Here is a 17,415-nt window from a genome sequence, read left to right as displayed (position 1 = left end):
TCCCTGAAAGATTTCAGCCTTCAACAGCACGCATTTATCTAGCACTCGAGAATATAGCACGTCTCAAAACAAATTTAGGGTTGTCGTTGAGTGATCTCCAAACCCTGGGAATCTAGAAGTGACTCTTAGTACTTCTTCTATTGCTATAAGGTAACATTTGATCATTTATGAAGAACAGAAATCTACTTCCCACAGTATGGAGGCAGAGAAGAAGTTTAGTGTCCAGGTGCTTGCCTCTAGTGATGGCCTTTCTGCTGCATCACAGCATGGCAAGAGGCATCAGGTGGTAAAAAAGTCGGCTCGCCCACTCATCTCTCCCCTTTTAAAGTCACTAATTTCATTAAAGGTGCCTTAGCCTCACAACTTTCTTTAACTTGACTTAAAGTCACTAATTTCATTAAAGGTGCCTTAGCCTCACAACTTTCTTTAACTTGACTTATTTTCTACAACATCTCATCTCAAACATAATCAACAGTATTTGGAGATTACGTTCCCAACATGTGACTTTCAAAGATTCGCTATCCCAGGAAACTATTTCCTCAGATAGCCTCTCTCTGTTGCATGCAACTTTTGTGATATTGTTTAACTCTCCCTGACTACACTTTCCTCATCTCCCAACTCTGGCAAGGAATTCCTAGTCACAGTCCAGTTGAGTTGATCTGACAGAATGTGAAGACAGTAGTGTGTAATGTTAGAAGAAGCTTAAGCTCAGATTACCTGGTGACATTAAAATATTACAAACTTCTGAGAAACCACACCTGGGAAGAATGTTAGTTCATTCATACGTCTGAAAGGCCATGTTCCTCTAATCTGCTGAGACATTGGGGATGTGGTCAGGTAGTTTTGTAGGAAGTGAAAAAACAAACATGAGGATTTCAAGGGTAGAGGAAGGTTGACAAACTAAGAAGACAAGAGCAACTGCAAAATGAATGTCTGGGATGATGGTGGGGACAACATAAAGGAGGAGAAAACTTTAGATCCCACAGAATGAACAGATATGTGCAGCCTGAGAATATTTTTCTCTGACCATCTAATGAGGTGGTTCAGAGCCTGTGGGTACATGACTCTTCTACAGCGCTCACCTAAGACCAGCAGAAAACATGATATTTACATTACAATTCATAACTAGCAAAAGTATAGTTATGAAACCATAATAAGATACTTGTATGGTTGAGGTTACCACAATATGAGGAACTGTATTTAAGAGTCACAGCATCAGGAAGTTTGAGAGCCACTATTCTATTGTCAGATAATTGTGACCCCACACATCCACAAAGGGGAGAACTCTGAACAGAAGGAAAAGGCAAACTCTTGAAGGACAGGAGGGGCTAAGCAAGTTAGTCCAATTCAGAACCAGGGAGAGAAGTCAGGGTCGTGGTTCCTGATAGATACAGGCTGGAGATTTAGGGGACTAGGCCAATCCTTGGCTGATGCTCTCATCACAAGGAACCAGTCGCAGGCTTGACTATAGAAGGACAGAAGTCAGAGACACTCAGAGATAGACCCTCCAAGGCCAGAACAAAATCAAAGGGCAGGTCACCAAGTACAGCTGTCTGATAGACTTTGAGGGAGAGCTGGACTGGATAGTGGCTAGCCACTTGAGAAGATATGAATCTGGCAGCTAGACTGAGATTGCTGGGAATGCAAAGCAAGAGATACACTGAGACCTTCTTAAGGGACAAGATAGATGCAATAGTGCACTTGTGTCCCCAAGAGGATGGACAGTATCTCTCAGAGGCTAAGCATGAGATGCATGTTCCAATGCACATGTCATTGGGGTGAGGTCTGTTGGAAGTAAGCCAAAAATCATCTGAAGACTCCATCCTCCTCTCAGAGTCAATTCTCTGCTCATGGGTCTATCTCCTGCAAGTGTGTGGTACGAATGGCTCACCTGCTCTGTGGTTGAATCACTTTTCTATTGCTTTGTCTGCCTCTTCTCATAGGGTTCCCAATTTGGAGCCTGTTGTAACCATTACTTCCTAAAGATTGATGTTGATTTGTCCTTTATGGGCTGCAAAGGGAACTTGAGAAGTTATTTGATCTCAAAGCTTGCCTTGAGAGAAAGTCAGAACTAAATATCCCAGAGAAGCAGGAACTGCAATTGCAAAGAGATCCCGAGAAAGTAATTTCACAGCTTTCCTTACTAACCTTCTTCAGTGTTTTCAGACATTAACTTGCCCAGACAGAATGTAATTCTGTTTGGAATTTCTGATTTAGCTTCCTCATGCTCAACCTTAAATAGTTTTTGGGGAGCCCAGGAAGGAACAAAGAGTGTCTGGTGAATACCTTTATCTTCTGAAGGAGCCTCCTAATTATCCCTATATTTCTCTTTAGCTATGTGACTACTGATTAAGCACAGCTTTTTCTGTTTGGTTTGGTTGGTGGTTTTATTTATATTTTTCAATTTCATGGAGTATGAAATAGCACAAAAGGAAACATAGAGTTACAGAAATATGAGTGTGAGTGTCAGAATACCCAGCCTCAGATCCTGTTCTATACAAGATAGTCCCACTTATGTCAAAGTCCCAGAGGCATCTCTACCCATGAAGAGCTTCCCCCAAACCTCAAAGCGCCATGCCTCCTAAGGAAAACAACAAAGGTCTACTGCTGTCCTTATTCAAGTTTATTCTTTCCTCCTCTCTTCCAAATCATCCCGATTTAGCCTAGGAAACATTTTCTTCATTTTCAAAGGTCCGAGTCCTAGATAGTGAATGAGCATGTGAAACAAATTAGGGTAATGTGTGGTAAACCAGCATGGAGAAAGATGAGGGAGTGCTGGAAAGAATAGTAAGGCTCTCTTCACAATCTCAAGGCCAGAGATCTATACAAAGAAAACAGTGTGCCCAGCCTCTGACAGGAGCTGGGAACCTGGAAATAACACAGAACCACATAGCCAATGTGCTCTATTAGCCAATTTCAATGGGATACCAAGTGCAAAAGGCTCTACTGCTGTGGTCTATCCCAGGGCACCCTTGGAGCACCTGAAGCAAGAGGAAACCAGTCACACATGGGCTTGTGAGCAAATGAAAGTTTTCCAGAACAGCGAGAAGAAGCTTGGCTTCTTATGAAAATTCCAATTGTTGGTTTGCTTTCTGTCTTTAAAAAGACATTATTCGAAGAGCACACTTGCAAGAGAAACAACAAAGGGCTCGTGGAGGTGAACCTGCAATGTTCTTTTAATTTGCTGAGATCATCTGGAGTGAGTTAGTGTGGTACAATGAAGAATCAATCTTGGGGAGTGTGGACTGGAGGTTGCCATTGATTTCAGAGAAGGCCATCTCCTGGTGCATTAGCTTAGAGTTAATGCTTCCCTCATCCAGTGTTGGAACAAGCCTCAAATCTCCTCCCAAGCCTTTTCTGCACCCATGTTAATTATTCAGACACTTTGCTTTTGAATAGCCTAGCAGGGAGTGATTACTTCTCAGTCCTTGGTTTCAGCATCTTCAGTTTGCCCTTTCCTCGCTCCCCTTCAACAGAAGGAAATATGGATCTGTCTCTTATCAGAGACACACACTAGAATGTTTTCCACAGTTTCTGCCTTTGGACCTAGTAATGACGATATTGCAACTGCGTACTCATAACGGCAGAAGCAGCATGTTCCCAAAGCCTGACATGGTTTTAAGAATGAGAGCCTGACATGGTGCTATGCTGAGCCTCGTCCTATTTTTATCTGTAGCCTAAAAGGCCTGAGAGTCTTCAGAACAGACTCTGCCAGGATCGCTCTTATATCTTCCGGATGTCAGTAGCCGAGTGTGGAACTTGGATGTTGATCCTGCCAGGTGGTACGGAGTGGCTAATAAAAAAGGCAGACACTGTAAAAAGTGACACATTGTTTACATTTGGATAATGTCACCCTCTCTTAGTACTGACATTATTTACTGGATCTTTGTCTCTTCTCATCAACCTGTCCATGGTTTGAGCTTAAACTCCTGGGTGAAATATGTTGGAGCAGAAATAGGAATACTATTTTTTTCCCACTTAACAGGGGACAGAATGAAAGAAAACTCTCCTTAGTTTGTTCCTGCTGCCTTTAATGTAACCCAAAGATGTGTTTTAAATTCTTTTAACATAAAATAAGGACAAAAGAAGATGCTCAAGAAAAGAGCTATAATATGTGAAATGTAACATTTCCTAAAAACGATGACAATGATGACGATAATACAGGCAATTTCATGCTCCTGTGTTCAGTGTCATAGAGGTAGAGCCATTAGGTTACTAGGCTCTCAGATGGATAGATATTGCTTCAGTGGTACCTGTGGGATAGTTGGTAGTTGCTTTGCCATGAGAAAAACTGCACTGCTCCTACATGGTAGCAACTGTCAAAGTGGAAGATGCAAAGTGGGAGCTCTTGCCCCTCTCGTCTGTTATGCCTGATGTGTTCATGGTCTTCAGTCTTTGCTTAGCTGTCCAGCAGACTCAGTGAAACACCCCTCTCTCTATGTCCTAGGCATGTTTCATTCTGTGCCCTCCTGTTCTCAGGCCCATGATCGCTGGCAAGTATTTTAGAGTAAGAATGAAGTAATTTTGATCCAGCTACATATAATTTACTTAAATTTGAAAAAAGGACCTTAGAGACACTAACACAAACAACTGGTAATTTAAGGGCAGTTTCACTTTATGGTTTCTTTCAAAGTGTGTCTTGATGTGACTTAATCCTTTATCATTCTACTTTGTTACACAAGCCATCTCTTCTAAGTTTTCTCATAGTCTTCAGTGCTTGACAATGATGAATGGGTTATTCAAGACACTAATTAAACCCAATAATGAACTAGCATGGAGAACTTCGTATTGAAATTAACTGGGACAGTTCAGTGTACTTTGAAACATAGGAAAGAAGGAGGTATAGTATGTGTATATGTGTGCATGGATGTGTGTGTTCTATGTATACATCTGTGTATACATAAATGTGCACAAATGTGTGTTTTGTGTGTATACACACATGTGTATATGTACATAAATATGCAAATGTATGTGCACATGTGTACATGTTGCCTGTGTGTAGACATGTGTATGTGTGAATATAAATAGCACGTGTGTGTGTGTGTATGTCTCTCTCTCTCTCTCTGTCTCTGTCTCTGTCTCTCTCTCTCTCTCTCTCTGTGTGTGTGTGTGTGTGTGTGTGTGTGTGTGTGTGTGTGTGTGTGTGTGTGTTGCAGAAGAGAAGAAACTAAAGCAAAGGTGTCTGGGAAGAGCAGTGGAGACCCTCTCATAACGGTGACAGTTTCCCTCACACTAAGCTGGGATACCAGTGGCCTGGGACAATAGGTGAGGACAAGGTGACAGCACAGTACAATCACAACGTGCCTTTCATTTTTGCCTGTCACTGCAGTATGTCACTCCCTGCTTAGTTACAAAGAATTTTTTAACAAGAATTATTAAATTTCTAAATGTATACTTGCTTATACCAGAGATTTTTTAAAAGAAACTAAATTTAATAATTTAAAACACAGGCTCCCCTGGAAGAGAGGCCGTGGGTTTGAAGGTCTCTCAGGGCAGTTTAAGTGGACAGGGAGGTCACAGTGTTGTTCCCCTTTATTCATTTGTCAATAATATGGACTTCAGGTATCAGGATGAGCCAAGTTGTGTTGATCACAGAGGTCTTCAATGCCAAGGACTTGTTACTTGCTGTTGTGTTCATTGTGGGTCAGTTTAGGACTACTGGGCATCATCCTTATTACACAACCTAGAGTGCTAGGATAAGTAGCTGTCTTCTGGAATGCCGGTGGTCTCCAGGCAGGTGAGGAGAGCTATGGGAGGAGTGGATGACAGCAGATTGCTCTGACACTCAGTGGTACCCTTGCATCTGATTGGCCAGAGCACCCAACACAACACAGTGCAACAGAATCACAGGAGGTCTGAGGTGCTTTCTTGTCATGAGTCTGGGAGCAAAGAGGCATGATATCTGTGCACACCGGTCACACCCATACTGTCCACATATGCCAGGCTACCTGTAATGGGAGGGTTGCCATTGCTCCCATGTGGCCTGTACATGCACACTGTAGAATCAGGTACCTAGACTAGCAACTGAGATAATGTTTAATAGAATCACTGATAAAGAATTCCTAAAAGCATGTGGGAGAAGGGCTCTGCAAACAATTTCTATAGTAATAGAAGACCTTTAAAAAGGAAATGGTATCCTTTCAGTAAATCCTGGGGTATGAAAAGGCATTGGCCAGAAAAAAACTAAGGATGGTCTCAGATCTTGACAGAGAACATAGCACCTACAAAACCGATTATGATGCTCTTTATAGGTCGTGAAGGAAATTAATTTTTCTTTTGTCTTTATTGATTCTTTGGCTAATGTGTTGTGTATATTATTCCAAATGTTTGCTTAGAAATCCTTTCAGTTTTCCTTTATTTAACGGTGACTGTTATCTGTGAAAAGAAATGCAAGTGATTAATGCTGCATTGTTCATTCTGTATGCTCATAAGTAAGTGTAATACAGACCAGGGTGGGGAAACAGAAGGAGAAGAAGGTTTTTAAGATGTAACGGGTGTTGAAGCAGACTGTGCTCGTCCCCAGCTCTGCTGGGGAAATAGCTAAGACTCCTCACTCAATGGCCCTTATTCACCAGTGGTACATGTTATGTATTGGAAACAGTTGGCCAAGTGACTTACTTTGAAAGCCAGATGCCATTGAATTGGTCCTGTGGCCTGAGCTAGCTTTGGTTAGATATGTTGGTTTTCTTGTGTAACAATAACACAGCAAGAGTCAGCACTTGTTGAGTGCAGTGAAAAAAATCTCTCAACTTAACTGGACTTAGAATCACCCAGAAGACTGACCTGTGCCTGGGAGAGCATTTTTCAGAACCCACTAGCTGAAGGGGAAACACCTACTCTGCATGTGGTACCATTTGTGAGCCAGGAACCTGGGTTGAATAAAAATGGGTGAAGGGTAGGTGAGCTGAGGGCTGTTTGCTTTTTACTTCCTGACCCACTGGGATGTGAACTGAGCTGCTCTGCCATGCTCTTCTCATGCAGGACTGAACCCTCTGAAACTATGAGCAGAAGGACCCCTCCTGGCTTCAGTTGTTTTCCCCAGCAATGCAAGTGTAACTAATGCACTAGATGTTTATGGGCAATAGATGATGGGGAAAGCCTAATGTGTGCCATAGCTTATATTCTCCAAAATGCTGAGAAACTGCTGCACATTGTGACAGCAGTCTATAAGGTGGGTGCCATTGAGGGCATCTTTCCCTCCTATTTGCATATAGGAAGTCGGCGGCTCAGAACATAAGGCAGCAGAGTCAGCTGTGACTGCTTCCACCTAGAGGTGAGGGCATCATCCACAAGTTCTGTGATGGGAATCATAACAGCAATGGTAACAGGGGGCCATGAGCTAGATGAGACGAGCCAGTTCCTCTGCTGATGTGTTAACCTGAAAAGAAATACCTACCATTGAACGATAAATGGAATATCCTCAGATCACTCTCTTAGGTTCCCTTTTCTTTTACTTTGGAGGTCTTCATAACCTATGCTTGCAGCCACATTCAGAAGGAAGTGCTTCACTTGCAACATGACCCTGTGCTCTTGTAACACCCATAGAAAACATAGAGGACACCAGTGTGAGAGACCATATTTTGGGTGACATCATACAGAGAAAACATAACTTGTTTGTCATTTAGAACACACAGAATGAAAATTTTTTCTCATCTCTTCTGCTGAAAATATACAGTTTTTCCTATTACTGTTTAGTTAATAACTAAACACTAGACAACAGGTTTGGATAACAAAGGGACTAGAGTTAACCCATCAGAATATATTTTCTTTCTTTTTTTTTAAAGAATAATTTACTACTGAATTTTTCATCTGCCCAAGTTAGTGTGGGCCTTTCTGAGGTTCCATTTTATGTAAACACTAGAAAGATATTTTGTGGTTTGAAGGTAAAAATTTCCTCTGCTCTCAGTGAGTCTAAGAGGGAGATGAGCATGACTGGGCACCTGGCATTGATAGTTCTTTAGTAGCTTAAGAAAGGAGGTGTGGGAGGGAGGGAGGCGGGAGAAGGAAAAATGGGGAAAGAAGAGAAGCCTATTTTAATTGTAAAACAATGAGCCAAAGAAACAAAAGATCACTCCCTGAAAATGAGTTTTATTAGAATGTCTCTTTTTTTTATTTTATTTTTTCTTACATATTTTATGTGTTTACATTTCGAATGTTATTCCCTTTCCGAGTTTCCCCTCTCCCATATCTCCTCTCCCTGCTTCTATGAGGATGCTCCCACTCTCACCCACCCACTGCCAGCTCAATACCATGACATTCCCCGACACTGGCGAAATGAGACTTCACAGGCTTTTCCTCCTATTGATGCTGGACAGTGCCATCCTCTGCTACATATGCGGCTTGAGTCATGGGTCCCTCTGTGTGTACTCATTGGTAGGTAATTTAGTCCCTTGGAGCTCTGGAGGGTCTGGGTGGTTGATATTACTGTTGTTCCTATGGGGTTGCAAACCTCTTCAGCTCTAGTCTTTTCTCTAACTCCTCCATTGGGGTCCCCTTGTTCAGTCCAATGGTTAGCTGCAAGCATCCTCATCTGTATCAGCAGGGCTCTGGCAGAGCCTGAGGAGACACCCATATCTGGCTGCTGTCAGCAAACACTTCTGGGCATCAGCAATAGTGACTGGGTTTGCTTGCTGCATGTGGGATGAATCCCCTTAGGCATACAGAGAGTGGAGTGGCTAATTGAACACAGTAGATAGCAGTCTCTGATTGTGTCAAAATGCAATGCCTAAGTGCCTAATCCCTCAGGCAGTATTTCCCAGAGGACTAAGTGGAGTCCAATGCAGTGAGGGACCAGGGCTCAGCCATCCATTCGCTGGACAGTTCACAGGCTGACGCTGACTGCTGTGTGGTAAGCTCCATGTCCTGGTGGCTGGTTCTTGTTTGTGTTTCAATTTGTTGTGTGTTTTCCTGGGGACTGAAACTGGGCCTTGTGCGTGTAAGCAGGTGTGGTGCCACTGAGATGTCACTGAGAGGCACCCTGAACACCACTCTCTCCCCCTCCCTCCCCCTCCCTCCCCCTCCCCTTCCTCCTTCCCCTCCCCCTCCCCTTCCTCCTTCCCCTACCCCTTTCCTTTCCCTTCCTCCTTTCCTCCCCCCTCCCTCCCTCTCTCCCTCTTCCTCCCCCTGGCCCTCTCCCTCTCTCTCTTTCTCTCCCTCTCTCTCAAAAGGGTCTAACAAAGTTGGTCAAGCAACCTACAGTTCTCCTACCACAGCCTCTTGAATAGTGAATTAGAGAATGGCACCAACAGCCCAACTTACATAGTCACAGTTTCCTCCATTTCCTTTCCTTCCATATCTGTGGAGTCAATCAAAAAAATCTGAGAGAAACATTGCATCGATACTGAGCATGAAAAGCTTTCCGATTGTCATAGTATAACAACTATTTCCATATCATCTACATCCTATTGAATATTATAATCTAGATGCAAGTTAAAGGATACAGATGGATAAGCATTGATTATATGCAAACACTACATCACCTTGTATAAGAGACCTGAGCAGCCTCCTTTCTGTCTGAGAGGTCAGTCAGCTGTGGGGTGTTATGGGTGGGGCAGCTGGCAGTTATGGTTTCTTAGGAAAGAGGGGGGATGAAGGCAGGCAGGAAACTTAACTTTGCACTTAAATACAGTTGAATCTTCTGCATTGAAAGTTGTCAAACCGTGTCTGCTTCTCTATTTCTGATGCTATCCTATGTTAAACTATAATTAATACACTTGCAGTACTCTGATATGCTAAAGGTTCCTGCTTCTGCTACTGTATGTGGCCATTGAGGGTGACTTTACATGGTTACGTTGCCTTCTGCAGATGAGTAAGCCTGTTCTCACTGTTATACGAAAGCCTAGACAGAAATCAATTGGCTGCCCACTTTACTGAGGCTCTGTCAAAAGGTTTCAGAGAGCAGGATAGAGTTGTCCAATGTGGGTGACATTTACCTTTCTTCCTGTTTTGTCATTGTGGAAGAGTCATCTCTGGACCTTGCTATTTTGCATAATTTATCAGCTGACCACAGCTTCCTCTTGATTAACCTCAGACCACATCTTTCCCAGCCTCTGTCTGTCTGTAGACTCTGCTGTGAAGAAAGGTTTCCTTTGAAAAGCACTTCAGATTCCTTGTCTGCTCTCAGAACTCCTAAGTCTCTCCACACCCATTCCACCCTATGTACTTCCCAGCTGGGTCCTTGTCATAAATATTCCACCCAGGACTCGGTGTACAACTGTTCACTTTGTGTATAACTGCAATTTCCTGGGCACCTTCATCTTATTCAGCCCTTACCCTTGACCCCGTTGCTGTCAGTTAAAGGTGAAAATATTGAGTCTTCACAGCAGAGTTAGTCTGGAATCAGACATGTGGCTTGAGGCTCTCTGACCTCCTGACTTTTGACCTCAAAAGCAAACATGGTTGGCTGTTTCTCCCTGATATATCTGGTATATCTATGAGCCCTCTCTAGTCTATAGACTGAATACTCAGTGAAACAGACTAGACAGTTTCTCCAGGCTACCCATGGCAAGCTGGCTATCATCAAGCAGCTCTCTTCTCCAAATGCTTCTCATTTCCAGAACTTACTGAGTCCTGAGCACTCTGTCTTTATGACACTATCTGAGCATTTTATATCTGTATCCATGCTCCATCTACCACTCACTGGCAGCTGCAATCAAATTCTCTTTTCCGTCTCCTCCTTGTGCCTCAGACTTTGACCATGACATCTCTGTCACACTCTGTCTTTTGCCTGTGAAACCATGACATTATAGCACCACGGCAGCATTCCCTCCTCTCCAGCCTGTCTGTGTCCACGGTGGCCCTTTGTCAGTCTGCTTGCCAACCAACAAGCAGAACAATCTACAAAACTGTTCATTTGACCTGCTGACCTTGAAATGCTTTGATTTCTCATTGACTATATAGAAAAAGAAGGAGGAGGAGGAAGAGGAGGAAGCAAAACCTAAAACAAAACAAAAACAAAGAAAAAAACCTGATACAACCCCAGACATCCATTGCCCACTTTCTCCCCATCCTACGCATCAAACACACAGGCTTTGTTTTGTCTAAGGTACTCACATTTCCCTCTACTTAGGGTCTTTGTCTGTAGGGTTGCAGGGTACTGAATCTGCTCCACCACAGGGCAGGGCTGCTCAGCGAGGAAGGAAGTGGGAAGTCTGAGAGCTCTTACCCAATGCTGTCAATGAGCTGGTGTTGGTCTGTAGGGAAGCCCCAGGACACCAGTCCAGGGTTGGGAAAGTGCAGTCTGAGGTAAGGGACAGCCAGAGCTGGTTTGGGGGTCCCAGAGCTTGTAATGAGGCCACGGCCATCTGGAAGCTGGTGAAGAGCTGAGAACAGAGTAGGGGCCTGTGAGCTGGATCTAGCCCAGGGCCAGGGAATAAATGGAGCTCTGGCTGGTCCCACTATGATAGTCCTTGGCTTGACAGCAGCAGCAGGCTTGGGCTTAGCTTGGTGGCAGTCATGGGTAAGGAGTGCAGAGAGGCCTTCTACCAGAGATTAGATGGTGGCTTTATAGGCAGAGGCCTTCTCCATGGCTCCCCATGGCGGATCCCAATGAAAAGACGTAGTCTACAGTTTTAAGGCATTTATTGTCATGGCTAAGAGTGGAAGTGTAAAAGCATACCTTCCTTTCGCCTTGTGGGCCTGAGATTAAGCCTTTGCACGGAAGGGTGTCTGGGAATGGAAACTTATTGGCCAAGCCTTCCAGGCCTCTGTGTACCTCATTAGCACGGAGATCTGTCTTGAGCTTATGTGACTGATAGCCATAAATCTTTGGAGGACTGCGGCTAGTGACAGGGACCAGGTACTGGAGAGCAAGTAAAGCTCCTACTGTCCCTTCAGGGTCTCTGGGGCTTCTAGCCTTAGCTCAACGGGGGACCACGCTACCATATTTCATGGTCCCACACTTGTCCAGCCATTTCCTCTGTTCGGAATATTCTGACCATCACTAACATCACCTTGATGATACCTACTCATTGTCCAGCAGGTCCATCTCTTCAGTAACTGTCATAGATGCCACTTAAAGAATTGTTTGATCAGTATTTGCAAGCTCCTAATCCAGGGATTGTGTCCATGTTTCTTTATCCTTATATTTTAGTTGCTTCTCTTATTACTGTGACAAAAACAAGAACAAAAACAAAAACAAAAATCACCTAACTAGGTTGGGGATTTAGCTCAGTGGTAGAGCGCTTGCCTAGGAAGCGCAAGGCCCTGGGTTCGGTCCCCAGCTCCAAAAAAAAGAACAAAAAAAAAATCACCTAACTAGAAAAATATGGTGCAGGATTTTTGGGGGGCTCACAGTTTGAGAAAGACCACAGTCCATGATGGCAGGGAAGGCAATGTCAGCACAGAGACTTAAGACAGTTCATCACAGGGCATCTGCACTCAGACAGCAGACAGTTAGACAAAACATGAGGTCACACCATAGAACCTGAAGGCTCATCCCCAGTGACCCATTCCAGCATGGCTAAATCTCCCAAAGTTCTACAACCTTCCAGAGAAGAGCCGTAAGAGCAAGACCATGTGTTCAAATGCACAGGTCTGGATTCAGTTTTCACAATGAGACCCTAGCACCTGGCAAGATACTAATGCACAATAAATTCTGATTAAGTTGATGAATAAAATAGCCATAGACACATGAACATTATAAGTCACCATTTACAATCCAAGAGGATCTGTGTGTTTCAGAAAGGTTAAGACATTAAAAAAAATCCCTGAACATCTGTTGACACAGTCAACTATATTAAATACAATATCATTCATTTAAATAAATCAACAAGCCTATTTAGTGCCTTCTCTGGAGAAAGCCGGGTATTGTATATAGCAAGCCTGCCCACACTTTTCAGGTCTCAGTCTCTAGAAAACTTTATGCACTGGAGAAAGCTCCAGCTATTTGTCACCAGTCACCCCAAAATGCATTGTCCAAGTTCCTAATTAGAGTCAACTCCATTCTTCATTTGACATTAGTGATATTGCATAAAGCACATATTCTTGCATGAAGGATTAACATTCCCCTGAGAGAACATATAAGCATTTGATTTGAATCTGTCTAATAATGTGGAATGTTTGCCTTTTTATACAGTTTTATTATGAAATGGTTAGTTTAAATTGCAATGGAAAAGGGCAATGAAAAGTGAAATCTTCCTTCAATTATTCAGCCTCCATGCCTCATTTTCAGTAGAACATTAGAATGATTGCACTACTGCATGCTGGGAGCATGCTTTGCACAAGATACTTATTTCAACTATGACACGTATTAAGTGGAATAACACTTGAAACTCAAAATCTAAAAGTCTTCATATTCATTAAAACCCAAACCCTGTTGTCTTAAATAAGTTAATCAACCTGATTTCTTCAGTTCCAGTATAAAAATTACCCTCTTTACAAACCTTGGAGTTTGTATCTGTTGCTGGAAGTAATCATTGTGCTGGTCTCTGGAACTCAGGACCCCTACCCTCTCCTCCATCTTCCAGGAAAACCCAGTAGGCTCCATAGTCACCCTGATAGCTGATTCAGCCTCCTGGAGTCATTCTACCCTCTACTTAGTAGATAGTACTTGATCATGCATAAGCCTCAGATTGCCTTCCCTATACTCACAATCCAAATGCCTCAAGTGCATTGTGATCATCTTTTCCAGCTCAAAATCGTATGAATAAGTATTCTTCTAAGAGCAAAGAGCATTAGGATTTGAAGGACTCCCTGGTACCTTAAAACAGAATATTCTAAGTCAGGTTTCTCAGACTGACAGTTAAATAAAAAGACTAGCAGCCCTAGCTGTGACTTGTGAAGTAGAGCATCCTCTCTGTGAACGTATTTCTGCCATGATTTCTTCTTGCTTCCATGGTACTACTGTAGGTAAGACGCAACTCCTAACCATCTGTTGGGTCACAAAGTTTAAATCTAGTACTGGGAAAGTGATACTCCTTCCTTCCTTCCTACGGTTAGAAATTTGGCAACTCTTCCTGAGCCACAGCTCCGTACTTTCTGTCCTAATTGTTCTTTCATCTCCTCTGCTATGACAAAGAAGCCCCCACAGCACTGTGGTCAGATTTTATAATCTTACAAGGATATCACATGTCACTATCTGCCCTGTGTTTTATGGTGTACTCACAGTTCTGTAAATTAAATATAAGTGAGTGGTTGTGCCCAGGAAAATCAATCTTTAAGCAGATTAATATTTCAATGCCAATTGTATAGATATTTCTCCACTTAATGTGTGTCTTGGCTTCCAGATGGAAAACAGTGAATGTATCATTTTGGGAAAACTTTAAATGAAACTGAAGACAAAGAAACTAAGCCAAATATACCATCAGACTTGAAGTTGACCATTGAAGATGAACCAATGCCATCATTTGTGGCCACCAGATCTTTTAAGACAGACAAGAGGTCCTTCAATTATTTCATTCCTGGCTATTTCATTCCATGGGTTGGGAAGCAAAACATGAGTCATGTTTTGTAGAGTTGCCCAAAACAGATCCAGGGTATTCAGTTAAATTTGAATTAAAGATTAATAATGATTTTTGATGTGTACATGTCTCTGATAATTTATGGGATATACTTATTTTGAAAATAGGTCGAGCTCTCTGCTCCCAGACCCCGTGGGAAGGAGACCTCACCGCCTGGTCAGGTGGGCACTCCTGAGGCTGCAGAGCAGAAGAGACCACCAACACTGCCCACCCCTGCCCACATCCCTGGCCCAAGAGGAAACTGTATAAGGCCTCTGGGCTCCCGTGGGGGAGGGCCCAGGAGCGGCAGAACCCCTGCCTAAGACACCGCCAGAACCTGAAGGAAACAGACCGGATAAACAGTTCTCTGAACCCAAATCCCGTGGGAGGGAGAGCTAAACCTTCAGAGAGGCAGACAAGCCTGGGAAACCAGAAGAGAATGCTCTCTGCACACACATCTCGGACGCCAGAGGAAAACACCAAAGGCCATCTGGAACCCTGGTGCACTGGAGCTCCCAGAAGAGGCGGCACAGGACTTCCTGGTTGCTGCCGCTGCAGAGAGCCCATGGGCAGCACCCCGCGAGCGAACTTGAGCCTCGGGACCACAGGTAAAACCAACTTGTATGCTGCAAGTGACCTGCCTGGTGAACTCAAGACACAGGCCCATAGGAACAGCTGAAGACCTGTACAGAGGAAAAACTACACGCACGAAAACAGAACACTCTGTCCCCATAACTGGCTGAAAGAAAACAGTAAAACACGTCTACAGCACTCCTGACACACAGGCTTATAGGACACTCTAGCCACTTTCAGAAATAGCAGAACAAAGTAACACTAGAGATAATCTGATGGCGAGAGGCAAGCGCAGGAACCCAAGCAACAGAAACCAAGACTACATGGCATCATCGGAGCCCAATTCTCCCACCAAAACAAACATGGAATGTCCAAACACACCAGAAAAGCAAGATCTAGTTTCAAAATCATATTTGATCATGATGCTGGAGGACTTCAAGAAAGACGTGAAGAACTCCCTTAGAGAAACACAGGAAAACATTAATAAACAAGTAGAAGCCTATAGAGAGGAATCGCAAAAATGCCTGAAAGAATTCCAGGAAAACATAAATAAACAAGTAGAAGCCCATAGAGAGGAGTCACAAAAATCCCTGAAAGAATTCCAGGAAAACACAATCAAACAGTTGAAGGAATTAAAAATGGAAATAGAAGCAATCAAGAAAGAACACATGGAAACAACCCTGGATATAGAAAACCAAAAGAAGAGACAAGGAGCTGTAGATACAAGCTTCACCAACAGAATACAAGAGATGGAAGAGAGAATCTCAGGAGCAGAAGATTCCATAGAAATCATTGACTCAACTATCAAAGATAATGTAAAGCGGAAAAAGCTACTGGTCCAAAACATACAGGAAATCCAGGACTCAATGAGAAGATCAAACCTAAGGATAATAGGTATAGAAGAGAGTGAAGACTCCCAGCTCAAAGGACCAGTAAATATCTTCAACAAAATCATAGAAGAAAACTTCCCTCACCTAAAAAAAGAGATACCCATAGGCATACAAGAAGCCTACAGAACTCCAAATAAATTGGACCAGAAAAGAAACTCCTCCCGTCACATAATAGTCAAAACACCAAACGCACAAAATAAAGAAAGAATATTAAAAGCAGTAAAAGAAAAAGGTCAAGTAACATATAAAGGCAGACCTATCAGAATCACACCAGACTTCTTGCCAGAAACTATGAAGGCCAGAAGATCCTGGACTCATGTCATACAGACCCTAATAGAACACAAATGCCAGCCCAGGTTACTGTATCCTGCAAAACTCTCAATTAACATAGATGGAGAAACCAAGATATTCCATGACAAAACCAAATTTACACAATATCTTTCTACAAATCCAGCACTACAAAGGATAATAAATGGTAAAGCCCAACATAAGGAGGCAAGCTATACCCTAGAAGAAGCAAGAAACTAATCGTCTTGGCAACAAAACAAAGAGAATGAAAGCACACAAACATAACCTCACATCCAAATATGAATATAACGGGAAGCAATAATTACTATTCCTTAATATCTCTCAACATCACTGGCCTCAACTCCCCAATAAAAAGACATAGATTAACAAACTGGATATGCAACGAGGACCCTGCATTCTGCTGCCTACAGGAAACACACCTCAGAGACAAAGACAGACATTACCTCAGAGTGAAAGGCTGGAAAACAAATTTCCAAGCAAATGGTCAGAAGAAGCAAGCTGGAGTAGCCATTCTAATATCAAATAAAATCAATTTTCAACTAAAAGTCATCAAAAAAGATAAGGAAGGACACTTCATATTCATCAAAGGAAAAATCCACCAAGATGAACTCTCAATCCTAAATATCTATGCCCCAAATACAAGGGCACCTACATATGTAAAAGAAACCTTACTAAAGCTCAAAACACACATTGCACCTCACACAATAATAGTGGGAGATTTCAACACCCCACTCTCATCAATGGACAGATCATGGAAACAGAAATTAAACAGAGATGTAGACAGACTAAGAGAAGTCATGAGCCAAATGGACTTAACGGATATTTATAGAACATTCTATCCTAAAGCAAAAGGATATACCTTCTTCTCAGCTCCTCATGGTACTTTCTCCAAAATTGACCATATAATTGGTCAAAAAACGGGCCTCAACAGGTACAGAAAGATAGAAATAATCCCATGCGTGCTATCGGACCACCACGGCCTAAAACTGGTCTTCAATAACAATCAAGGAAGAATGCCCACATATACTTGGAAATTGAACAGTGCTCTACTCAATGATAACCTGGTCAAGGAAGAAATAAAGAAAGAAATTAAAAACTTTTTAGAATTTAATGAAAATGAAGGTACAACATACCCAAACTTATGGGACACAATGAAAGCTGTGCTAATAGGAAAACTCATAGCGCTGAGTGCCTGCAGAAAGAAA

The 17,415-nt window shown here is 42.7% G+C and overlaps 1 protein-coding gene across 2 annotated transcripts in view; it reads left to right on the top strand.

Moving 5' to 3' along the window:
• Kcnb2 (potassium voltage-gated channel subfamily B member 2) overlaps window positions 1-17,415 on the top strand; it is a 464,270-nt gene that overhangs the window by 192,254 nt on the left and 254,601 nt on the right.

This window comes from Rattus norvegicus, chromosome 5 (assembly GCF_021556685.1).
Source record: "Rattus norvegicus strain SHRSP/BbbUtx chromosome 5, alternate assembly SHRSP_T2T, whole genome shotgun sequence".
NCBI classification, from domain to species: domain Eukaryota; kingdom Metazoa; phylum Chordata; class Mammalia; order Rodentia; family Muridae; genus Rattus; species Rattus norvegicus.
Note: the sequence above shows the minus strand (reverse complement) of the source record. Positions and strands in the feature narration are given on the sequence as shown.